The sequence below is a fragment of the Balaenoptera physalus genome (genome assembly GCF_965194825.1).
Source record: "Balaenoptera physalus genome assembly, chromosome: 2".
Classification (NCBI taxonomy): domain Eukaryota; kingdom Metazoa; phylum Chordata; class Mammalia; order Artiodactyla; family Balaenopteridae; genus Balaenoptera; species Balaenoptera physalus.
In genome coordinates, this window is record NC_138883.1 from 48,281,194 (window position 1) to 48,294,593 (window position 13,400).

The window sequence follows — 13,400 nt, forward strand, 5'->3', positions numbered from 1 at the left end:
GGAACTTCTCTAAGTGGGAAACACAAGAGAAGAAAAGGACCTACAAAAACAAACCCAAAACAATTAAGAAAATGGTCATAGGAACATACATATCGATAATTATCTTAAACGTGAATGGATTAAATGCTCCAACCAAAAGACACAGGCTTGCTGAATGGATACAAAAACAAGACCCATATATATGCTGCCTACAAGAGACCCACTTCAAACCTAGGGACACATACAGACTGAAAGTGAGGGGATGGAAAAAGATATTCCATGCAAATGGAAATCAAACGAAAGCTGGAGTAGCTATACTCATATCAGATAAAATAGACTTTAAAACAAAGACTATTACAAGAAACAAGGAAAGACACTACATAATGATCAAGGGATCAATCCAAGAAGAAGATATAACAAGTATAAATATATATGCACCAAACATAGGAGCACCTCAATATATAAGGCAACTGCTAACAGCTATAAAAGAGGAAATCGACAGTAACACAATAATAGTGGGGGACTTTAATACTTGACTTACACCAATGGACAGATCATCCAAAATGAAAATAAATAAGAAAACAGAAGCTGAATATGACACAATAGACCAGATAGATTTAATTGATATTTATAGGACATTCATTCCAAAAATAGTAGATTACACTTTTTTCTCAAGTGCGCATGGAACATTCTCCAGGAGAGATCATATCTTGTGTCACAAATCAAGCCTTAGTAAATTTAAGAAAATTGAAATCATATCAAGCACCTTTTCTGACCACAACACTATGAGATTAGAAGTGAATAACATGGAAAAAAACGTAAAAAACACAAACACATGGAGGCTAAACTATATGTTACTAAATAACCAAGAGGTCACTGAAGAAATCAAAGAGGAAATCAAAAAATACCTACAGACAAATGACAATGAAAACACGATGATCCAAAACCTATGGGATGCAGTAAAAGCAGTTCTAAGAGGGAAGTTTATAGCTATACAAGCCTACCTCAAGAAACAAGAAAAATCTCACATGAACAATCTAACCTTACACCTAAAGGAACTAGAGAAAGAAGAACAAACAAAACCCAAAGTTAGCAGAAGGAAAGAAATCATAAAGATCAGAACAGAAATAAATGAAATAGAAACAAAGTAAACAATAGCAAAGATCAATAAAACTAAAAGCTTGTTCTTTGAGAAGATAAACAAAATTGATAAACCATTAGCCAGACTCATCAAGAAAAAGAGGGAGAGGACTCAATGCAATTAGAAATGAAAAAGGAGAAGTTACAACAGACACTGCAGAAATACAAAGCATCCTAGGAGACTACTACAAGCAACGCTATGCCAATAAAATGGACAACCTCGAAGAAATGGACAAATTCTTAGAAAGATATAACCTTCCAAGTCTGAACCAGGAAGAAATAGAAAATATGAACACACCAATCACAAGTAATGAAATTGAAACTGTGATTAAAAATCTTCCAACAAACAAAAGTCCAGGACCAGATGGCTTCACAGATGAATTCTATCAAACATTTAGAGAAGAGCTAACGCCCATCTTTCTCAAACTCTTCCAAAAAATTGCAGAGGAAGGAAAAGTCCCAAACTCATGTTATGAGGCCATCATCACCCTGATAACAAAACCAGAAAAAGATACTACAAAAAAAGAAAATTACAGACCAATATCACTGATGAATATAGATGCAAGAATCCTCAAAATACTAGCAAACAGAATCGAACAGCTCATTAAAAGGATCATACACCATGATCAAGTGGGATTTATACCAGGGATGCAAGGATTCTTCAATATATGCAAATCAATCAATGTGATACACCATATTAACAAATTGAGGAATAAAAACCATGTGATCATCTCAATAGATGCAGAAAAAGCTTTTCACAAAATTCAACACCCATTTATGATAAAAACTCTCCAGAAAGAAAGTGGGCATAGAGGGAACCTACCTCAACATAATAAAGGCCATATATGACAAACCCACAGCAAACATCATTCTCAATGGTGAAAAACTGAAAGCATTTCCTCTAAGATCAGGAACAAGACAAGGATGTCCACTCTCACCACTATTATTCAGCATAGTTTTGGAAGTCCTAGCCACGGCAATCAGACAAGAAAAAGAAATAAAAGGAATACAAATTGGAAAAGAAGAAGTAAAACTGTCACTGTTTGCAGATGACATGATACTATACATAGAGAATCCTAAAGATGCCACCAGAAAACTACTAGAGCTAATCAATGAATTTGGTAATGTTGCACAATACAAAATTAATGCACAGAAATCTCTTGCATTCCTATACACCAATGATGAAAAATCTGAAAGAGAAATTAAGGAAACACTCCTATTTACCACTGCAACAGAAAGAATAAAATACCTAGGAATAAACCTACCTAGGGAGACAAAAGACCTGTATGCAGAAAACTATAAGACACTGATGAAAGAAATCAAAGATGATACCAGCAGATGGAGAGATATACCATGGTCTTGGATTGGAAGAATCAATATTGTGAAAATGACTATACTACCCAAAGCAATCTACAGATTCAATGCAATCCCTATCAAATTACCAATGGCATTTTTTACAGAACTAGAACAAAAAATCTTAAAATTTCTATGGAGACACAAAAGACCCTGAATAGCCAAAGCAGTCTTGAGGGAAAAAGCGGAGCTGGAGGAATCAGACTCCCTTACTTCAGACTATACTACAAAGCTACAGTAGTCAAGACAATATGGTACTGGCACAAAAACAGAAACACAGATCAATGGAACAAGATAGAAAGCCCAGAGATAAACCCACGCACCTATGGTCAACTAATCTATGACAAAGGAGGCAAGGATATTCAATGGAGAAAAGACAGTCTCTTCAATCAGTGGTGCTGGGAAAACTGGACAGCTACATGTAAAAGAATGAAAGTAGAACACTCCCTAACACCATACACAAAAATAAACTCAAAATGGATTAGAGAGCTAAATGTAAGACTGGACACTATAAAACTCTTAGAGGAAAACATAGGAAGAACACTCTTTGACATAAATCACAGCAAGATCTTTTTTGATCCACCTCCTAGAGTAATGGAAATAAAAACAAAAATAAACAAATAGGACATAGAGAAACTCAAAAGCTTCTGCACAGCAAAGGAAACCATAAACAAGACGAAAAGACAACCCTCAGAATGGGAGAAAATATTTGCAAACGAATCAACGGACAAAGGATTAATCTCCAAAAAATATAAACAGCTCATGCAGCGCAATATTAAAAAAACAAACAACCCAACTCAAATATGGGCAGAAAACCTAAATAGACATTTCTCCAAAGAAGACATACAGATGGCCAAGAAGCACATGAAAAGCTGCTCAACATCACTAATTATTAGAGAAATGCAAATCAAAACTACTATGAGGTATCACCTCACACCAGTTAGAATGGGCATCATCAGAAAATCTACAAACAAGAAATTCTGGAGAGGGAGTGAAGAAAAGGGAACCCTCTTGCACTGTTGGTGGAATGTAAACTGATACAGCCACTATGGGGAACAGTATGGAGGTTACTTAAAAAACTAAAAATAGAATGACCATATGACCCAGCAAGCCCACTACTGGGCATATATCCAGAGCAAACCACAATTCAAAAAGGCACATGCACCCCAATGTTCATTGCAGCACTATTTACAATAGCCAGGCCATGGAAGCAACCTAAATGCCCATCGACAGACAAATGGATAAAGAAGATGTGGTACATATATACAATGGAATATTACTCAACCATAAAAAGGAACGAAATTGGGTCATTCGTAGAGACGTGGATGGATCTAGAGACTGTCATACAGAGTGAAGTAAGTCAGAAAGAGAAAAACAGATATCGTATGTTAACGCATGTATGTGGAACGTAGAAAAATGGTACAGATGAACTGGTTTGCAGCGCAGAAGTTGAGACAGATGTAGAGAACCAACGTATGGACACCAAGCAGGGGAAGCTTCGGAGGGGGTGGGGGATGGTGGTGTGATGAATTGGGAGATTGGGACTGACATGTATACAGTCATGTGTATAAAACTGATGAGTAATAAGAACCTGCTGTTTAATAAAATAAATAAAATAAAATTCAAAAATTTTGGGGTTTCCCTGGTGGCGCAGTGGTTGAGAATCTGCCTGCTACTGCAGGGGACATGGGTTCGAGCCCTGGTCTGGGAAGATCCCGCATGCCAAGGAGTAACTAGGCCCGTGAGCCACAAATTACTGAGCCTGCGTGTCTGGAGCCTGTGCTCTGCAACAAGAGAGGCCACGACAGTGAGAGGCCAGCGCACAGCGATGAAGAGTGGCCCCCGCTTGCCGCAACTAGAGAAAGCCCTTGCACAGAAACGAAGACCCAACACAGCCATAAATAAATAAATAAATAAATTTAAATTGTTAAAAAAAAAAAATTCAAAAATTTTAAAAAATAAATAAAAGGAAGTAAACCTGCTGTCACTCTCTAATCCTCATCCCCAAGAGACACATGAAAAATAAAGTCCTTTGATGTTGAACTGTGCAGGAGTAAAGAAAAGAAAAACCCTTTCTCCAGGTAGTTATAACCACATGCTGGCAGAGATTGTGAGTTTGTAACCCCAATTCACCTTTCCTGGTTGGTCCAAAAAAGCTTTATGCCGTGAATTGGTTTAAAGTCATCCTGGACTGACTCTAAGTGCCCGGCAAATACAAAACCTCTCTGGAGGAAGGGACCATCATCTTAGGCATCAGAGAATCTCAGTAATATGAGCAGCTAGCACACTATCAAGCTCATCAGGAGATGAGACACCAGAAGCCAGATTCAGCAGAAACACACTTACAGTGACTTCAGGTATCCTTCATTATCTAAATTCTTATTTTGAATTCCAGAAAACAAATAGATTGGATTTAATAGAATTCCTTCTCTGTACAAAATTTTGCCACATACTGCCTAAATTTAAGAACCTAATAGATTTGGATGACGAGATGGCATAAGTCAATAAGCAAATGGCAGACAACCTTTTATAAATGGGAAAAAGACTTTAACAGAGCCTTCACAGACAGGGATATCCAAAGGCCAATAAACACATGAAAAAGTGCATACAGGAATATGCAAATTAACACCACAACACGATACCACTATACAGTACCAGAACGGCTAAACTGAAATAGAAAGACAATATGTAAAGTATTGATTAGCTTGTAGATCAACTAGAAGTTTCACACACTGCCATGGAAGTATAAATTAATACACTCCGTTTTGGAAGACTGCTTGCAGTATGTACCAAAGACAAAACTTATGACCTAGCAATTACATTCCCAGTTATTTCCTTAAGAGAAATGCATGCTTACGTTCCTAAAAGATGTGTACAAGAATGTATATTCCTATCTGTAATAGCCCCAATTAGAAATAACTGAAATGTCTATCTACAATGCAGTGGATTAACCTATTGTGATAAATTCATACTGTGGAAGACTACACACTACAACACTGAGAGTAAACAAAATATAGCTATCTGAACAACATGGATGAATTTCATAAGCATAACGCTGAAGGAAAAAAAAGCCAAGTACATACTGTGTGATTTTTTTTCCTATTTCAGTAAAGTTCAAAAGCAGACAAAATTAATACATGATATTAGTACCTGTTGTGGGTGAGGATGGTAGCTAAAACGGGATCTTTAGAGGCCTGAGATTCTGGTGGTATTCTGTTTCTTGATCTGAGTGCTGGTTACTTAGTGTGTTTAATTTGTCTACTTATAATTTCTATACTTTTCTGTATGTATATTATAATTTAATACAAAGTAAATTGGGAGATATACCAAATTGATCAAAAGATCAAGTGCAATCCCAGTAAAACTCCCAGCAGGTTTTTTGTCTGTTTTTGGTGTAACTTGGCAAGCTTATTTTAAATTTTATACAGAAACACAAAGCACTAAGATTAGCAGGGGCCACTTGAAAAAGAATTAGGTAGAAGAATTAGTGTACCAGGTACTGTAAAACTACAGTAACTAAGACAACAGGCCAATGGAATAGTATAGAGAGACTAGAAAAAGACACAAATTTGGAAACCTGATATGTGACAGAGATAATATTTAATACCAATGAGGAAAGGATGAATTTTTTGATTAAAAGTTCAATTGGAGACAATTGGTTATTTATATGGTAAAAAAATATAAAATTGAATATCTACATCACACCATACACAAAATAAATTATAGGTGGATTAACACCCAAGAGTGAAGGTAAAACTATAAAGCTTTTATAAAATAATGTAGAAAAATATATCGTGATTCCATGTTAGGAAAGAAATTTTCAGTCAGGACATAAAAAGCTTAACCATAAAAGAAAAGCTTAATAAATTAGATTCCAATAAATAATAGCTTCTATTCATTAAAAGTCACCATAGAGAGACTGAAAAGACAGATTACAGAATGGAAAATATTTTTGCAACACATATAACTAACAAAGTAACAGTAGATAGGACACCTACAAATCAATAAGAAAAAAAAGACATTATATGATAAACCTAGGCAAAAGACTTGAACAAAAGTTTTATAAAAAGAGAATTTCCAAACCAATAAATACATGAAAAGGTGTACGACATCATTAATAAAAAGGAAAACACATTAAAACCTCAGTGAGATACCGTTAAAAGTTACCAGAATGGCTAAAATAAAAAGTCCAGAAATACAAGTGGAGCAATGCTACCAAACAATGCTGGTGGTATTGTAAATTGGAAAACAATTTTTTTATAATATAATAAAATAGAAGAGGCACATACCCTACAATCCCAAAATTCCACTCCTAGGTATTAGACATACTCTTTTACCTGCCTGACATAATACATGATAAAACAGCCAAAGCAGCATTGTTTGTAATAAACAAATCGGGAAACAACCTAAATGTTCATTGGCAGCATATGATATATTCATACAGTAGAATATTATTCGGCAATGATATCATACGAACTGCAGCCACACAGACAGTGAGGTGAATCTCAAACATAATATGTAGTGGGTGCTGCCCACATCCCTTTTTCCAGGCCAGGGCACCCACTCCTCAGCTCCTATGAGTACTGGCTGCTCATGGTTCACAGGTGGCCCCTGCTCTGGAAAATTGCCCGACCTGAAGGCCACCCCCGGTACACCCAGGCCAAAGATTGCTTATGACACGCGGTACCAACACAGTGGTGCTTTCCAGGCTCCAGGGTCCCTTGGGGATCAGGCTGAAGCTGACACCTCATCCTTGCTTAGCTCTTGTCACTGCCCTGTCCCTGTGTCCTTTACCACCTTTTTCCTGAGGGCATGAGCTCCACAAATCACACACACCTGAATCCCTGTCTCTCCTCTGCATGGGAGGAATCTGATCTGAGACAGTGCTAAGCTAGGGAGAAAGACACAGAAGAGTACATGTGTTATGATACACATTTAGGTGGTAAAATGAAGAAAAGTGAAGACATGGTTATCCCAACGTCAGGATAGTGTTCACCTCTGGTTCCGTTTCTTGACCTGCATGGAGTTTTCTTGAATGTTCACCTTATAACTATTATTTAAACAGTATATGCACGTTTTATGCACCATTTAATATAATACAAAAAAGTTAACATTCCCAAGTAATTGGAGAGTTTTTTTTGGTTTCCACTTAAATAAAAATGCGTTTCCTAACCAGAGAAGATGAAATGTTCCATTTCTGCCTTCTTACGTTTGTTGAGATTTCCCTTGTAGCCTAGTATAACATCAAGGCTTATAACTGTTTCATGTATCGTATTTATCAACAAAGTATGCTATGGATTTGTGTATAATTTGTATATCCATTAATTTAATAGTCATGATTGCATTAGTTATCTATGACTGCAGAAAACATTACCCCCAAATTTAGTGACTTAAAACAACATTTCTCTCACGGTTTCTGGGTGAGTTTGGGCGCCGCTTACCTGGGTCCTCTGGGTCTCTCTCAAGGTCGCAGCAGAGGCGTTGGCGGGGGTGCAGCCATCTCAAGGCTGGATTCAGAAGTTTCCACTTCCAAGAAGGTTCATGCGGCTGTAGGAGGACTCAGTTCCTCGTGGGTTGTTGCACTGAGGCCTCCAGCTCTGGACGGGCTGTTGGCTAGGGATCTCCCTCAGTTTTTTGCCCATGTGAGCCTCTCACAGCACGGCAGCTGGTTTCCATCAGAGCAAGCACGTGAGGCAGAAGCCACAGTCTTTTCTGTTACCAAAGCTGGAGTGTAACATCCCAGGTGTTTTTTGGCTGTATTCCACTCCTTAAGAGCAAGTCTCTAGGTCCAGCTCACGCTGGAGGGGAAGAGATTTCACAAAGGCATGAATTCCAGGAGACAGGAGTCACTGGCAGCTCTGTTAGACGCTGCCTGTTACAATGATATAACTCACCAGCTGACTTCTCCTTTGCTGCTTTGGTGAATCGCTATTATCAAATAAATAAAATCCTGACTGATACTCATCCTGGCTCGCAGTGTACAGAGTTTGCATGCACAAAGCAGCTGATCACAAATGAACAGCTAACAGACAGAGGATCCGTCCTTATTGTCACCAGTAAAGCCCCCTGGCATCCCCAGGAAAAATAAGATGGAATCCAGGTGATAAGGTCTAACCTCTTCTTTTGTGCTTAGTCTAGTTTCGCTGGCCTATAAGGGACCATATGCAGAGGCCTTGCACCTAACACGTCGGATTAGTTACCGGCACAAAACCCATGCACCTGAATGCTCTGCTGTCTCACTGGGCAGTGCAAGAAGCGCTGCACACGACACAATTCAAGATGGCAGTGGCGCGCCGTGTGCAGAGACGCTGCCCGAGGCACTGCAGTCTGGCGCCTGAGAAGCACACCTGCCTAAGCCCCTGGAGAACTCGCCCCTCCCCCGCTGTCAAGAGCCGGACAAAGAAGCTCCGCCCACAGCCTATCCAGGAGAGCACACGCTCTAGAATGGGAGCTCGCACCTCTCAGTTCTTCCATCAAAGAATAAAGCTTTCCTGTGCTTCTGAACCAAGTTTGGTCTCATTCTATTGGCTCCAGTGATATGGGTCAGGAGGACCTTGTTGAGGTCTGACTCAAAAGGGTGGTAACAGTATGATTTTGAGTATGGGGTTCATGTTTGAAACACTGTCCTTTTTCTCTGCCCGCACATACATAAGGACTGTACCTTTTGCAGTCGTCCAAGCCTCTTGTTGAGCGTGGGTTTGAGCTACTCTGGAGGACCACAGTATGCCTTTCTGGAGGTGTTTCTAAGGCCCCCCCCCCCACCAAAGTGAATTACAGGACTAAGTCATAGTCTATGCTTAAAAACAGACCATGCTAAATATACTCTGCCTATTGAATAAAAATCCATCTGAGTTTTGAATGATGTGATAACAGAAATAGAAATATATTTAAACAGATGTCTTTATCATTTGATCTATTTTTGCTGGTGGGGCATGAAAATCATCCATGACAACAGTGATTTTTCAATTTCTCCTGTTTCTAGTGTTTTTTCCTTTGTACTTTTGACATGTTGTTTGGTAAAAATGAGTCAAGGCTGTAAGGTATTCACTACTGATTGTATCTTACAGCCACAGATGAACTTTTTAACCATTTAACCAATTAAAACTTACCTTAAATTCTACTTTGCCTGATATTACTATTTGTTTCCATAGCTCTTTGTTCCCATTTTAGTTTTGGGGGGAGGTCATTTTATTTTGGATGTGTCAATCATAACGAGTAAATCATTGCACTTTGTCTTTTTAACATAATTGAGAACTCTGAGTGATTTTTAAATTGGGGGGAATTAAAGAAGTCTTCCCAATTCATAATGAATTGTGCTGTGTGGCACTTACTGTTTCCATATCCTATTTTGTACCAATAAGAAATTGATGTCAGCAAACTATCAACTTCATTGTTTGTCCGGGTGTCTATATAATGCACTACTAGGCTAATCTTGAATGTCAATTATCTTTGATTTGGGGCTTTGCTTTTACATCTTTGCCCCATACTGCAGCACTTGGTAACATTTGCCCTAAATTGTATTATTTTTATATTCTAATTTGTCCTGGGTTTCTGATTGGTTTGTAAGAGGTTTCTGTGAATTAAGAATCATTATAAGGCCCTATGAGCTTGAGGCCCTAAAAGTATACTTTCTTATAAGATTTGACTTTATGCTTTATTATTCTCACTGGTGTTAGGATTTAAGTAGTAAAAAGTAAAAAACAAAAAACAAAAAACCAACCAAGTTCATTTCTTCTTCTCTTTGTATTTGATTTCATTTACTCTGTAACCAGAGCATGGATGGATTCATTGCAAATATTTTTAAGACTGGACTGACTCCTGAGCACATGCAGTCTTTTTTTTGTTAAACTGTGTGGCAGATTGAATTTTTACCTTTCTGATATCAGGTGAGATCTGCTGATTTGTTTCAACAAGTTAGGCAATTGTGGAGAGGCAGGGAAAGCAAGCCCTAATTACATACCACTCCTCACCTGTAGGCTCAGCTTTCCTCCACCCAAAGGCCATACTGGGAATACCCAGACCGGCAATCCCAGCCTCACTCCTGAGAGGAATTACAAGAGAAGGCGCCAAACTCTCTTTGCCAGTAAGACAAAGTTGTCTTTACAATTTTTAAATTGCCTAAGAAACTTTTCATACTGTTAATTTTGTTAATTATGAATTTCTAGGTCCTGGATAAAACTGAAACATGTTAATTTCCGCAATGTCTATGACAGTAGGAAAAATAGGGAGCAAAAATATTTTCTCCTGCATTTTATTATTTTCGCCTTTGGGTAACCTATGAAAAAAGTCCTTATATGCTGCAGTCAGAACATTCCTCTCAGATACAGCGGAATCTCTGACCAAGTTATAGCAGCCTCTTATCGAGTACACTTATGTTTTGGGGAAATCATGGGCGAGAGAACCTTTTAATCAACATATATTTATAATCTATTTTTGCCCTTCCACAGTTCATGCCATTATGGGAAAAGCCAAAAAAAAAAAAAAATAGGTGAATATCTAGTCCTCAAATATTTTGAAGCCTGGAAAAGAAGATGAAACATAAAATATAGTTCCAAAAATTTATAAAAAGGTCAAATTACAAAAGTTAAAAAATAACTTTACATATTTTAATGGAGATTTCTATTCTATATAGAGCTAAAATTATATAATCAGTCCCCTAATGAAAGCTCACCTTCAGACATAATCTCTGGTAATGTTACTCTGTGATGAATGCCCTTTAGTTGGCTTTCTTTCACAACAGAACAACTGGCATGCTTAGGCCCAATAAGCATCTGCAAGAGGATGAAGGAAGCAGCACGTCTAGGGGAGCATCTTTCCCTGCATGGGCCCAAGGCTCCTCACTGCCATTAGTACTATGAGCATGTGAAACAATGATCTGTGATGGCTGCCTGTATGGAAATATTGTTAACTGTCTTGAGAACATTACAGATAATATGCTTTTGGGAGTTAGGTGTCAGTGATTACCTGCAACTGAAAAGATCTGAGAATCAGAGTTCAGAGAAACATTATGAATGGAGTCTTTTGCACATTTTTTGGTCTTCTGGCTGCTATTTCCTTTTTTCTTTTTCTTTTTTGGTGGACCAGTGAATCCACTAGTTGGATCATCCTAGTGGTTTTATTTGTGGGATCCCTTCTCTCCCCTAAAGCTTCAGGAGTATCTAGCCCAGTCAGCCTTTGATAGACTTCTGGAACTAAATTAACAGTCCTAATCATTGGCCCTTTATTAACGTGGCTGGGTAGCATATAATTAAAATCCACAGATGACCCAGAAAGTTCATTAGAGTCATAACTGCAATCTTCTGTCCAGGTATACGGGGAATGTCAGGAAGAAAAGAAAAAGAAACAGAGACTTTTTTCAGAATTTTTCCCTTCCCTAACTTGTGCCTGAGTATATTGAAAGAAGAATAAAGGCACAACTGAGTCACAAGTTGGAATCCTCGCTATCAGCTCTACCTACTAAAAAGCTGTGCAACTTACCTCTCCCTGGCACTGCTTGAATTCAGCTCCTTCTCACCTCTTTCCCTCCCTGGCAGCAGGGCCCTCCTGGGGCCTGCCTATTTGGCATTTTTGTGCCTCCTCCCAGTAGAAAGATCATCAAAAGGGGCCCTTTCTTCTGAGGTGATGCACTCCATGTCCAGGCAGGCAGCCGGGCAAGTGAGTCCCACTCTCTTCCTTAACCAGCACCCTGGTCTAGTGCACGGACTGCACAACCACACGAGGCCTCCCACCTGACCATCCACAATCCGTACCACCAGCACGACCTTCCTCAAACTCCATTCCGAATGCACCCTGGCTTCAAAGTCTCCAGCGTGTATACGGGCCCCACGAGAGCTCCAAACCTCCACCGCCTGCAACAAACACCCCTGATGGTGTGAAACTTGCCTCTCTTTTCAGCTTCTTTTCCTGCCACCTCTGCTCATAATTCCCAAGCTTCTGCCACATGAAGCTACTAACTAAGCCTGGACATGCCACACTCCTTTATTCCTGCATGGCTTTGCACATACTGGTCCTTTATAGACGTGAAAGATTTCCCTTCGTGCCTTTCCCCCTTGTCTTCTCAGTCCATTTCTATTCATTCTTTTAAAAACAGAATTTCACATAAAAGAAATTTTGACGTATTATTTTAAAACTTGGAAAATATGAAGAATTGTGGGAAAAAGCGTCCATAAAAAAGATAACTGTGGCTCACACTTTCTTTGGTTTATTTTTTCAGGGTATTTTATAGGCATATTTAATTATGGATCATACCTTAAAATACATTGTGTCATGCTTTTTTCACCTCGTATTATACTGTAAGCTTTCTTCTCAATTTTTATAAATTATTTGAAAACGTCTTTTTTTAATGGCTACATAATTTTCATATATGTTTGTGTGTGTGTATCTATATTATACCTGAAGAGTTTGTTTAACCCGTTTTGATCAGGCAGATGGATTCCTTTTCATCTTTTTGCTATTATAAATAATGCTACAAAGAAGAGTTTTGCACATAACTGTGACAGCCCCTCTGGAAGAGAATTCTAGAGTGAAGTCACTGGAATGGTAGAAAAGAACACTTGTAGGCTCCTGATATGCAGTGTCAGGCTGCTATCAAGAAAAGGTGGACAAATTTACAAACTCACCAGGGGAGCACAAGTGTTCCTTTTATTTACTAACAGCCTTTCTGTCATTGACAGTCATAATTATTTTTGTGTGTGGTCCTTGATAATTTGATTTTAATTTAGCATCTCTTTGATTAGACAGGAATTTTTTCTACATTTATTAACCATATGTATTTCCTCTTATGTAGACTATTTTAGTCCTTTCTTTAGTTTTCAACTGGAGTCAAAATTCCTACTCATCTTCAATATTTCACTTAAGCATCTTTCTCACTGTGAAGTTCTGATAACTCTACACAACACCCCTAGTTCAGGTTTCCTCTTCTGTAATGG

The 13,400-nt window shown here is 38.4% G+C and overlaps 1 long non-coding RNA gene across 1 annotated transcript in view; it reads right to left on the bottom strand.

Moving 5' to 3' along the window:
• The window catches only part of LOC309654456, a 354,889-nt gene that overhangs the window by 328,431 nt on the left and 13,058 nt on the right, over positions 1-13,400 (bottom strand). The gene's annotated exons all lie outside the window — the stretch shown is intronic.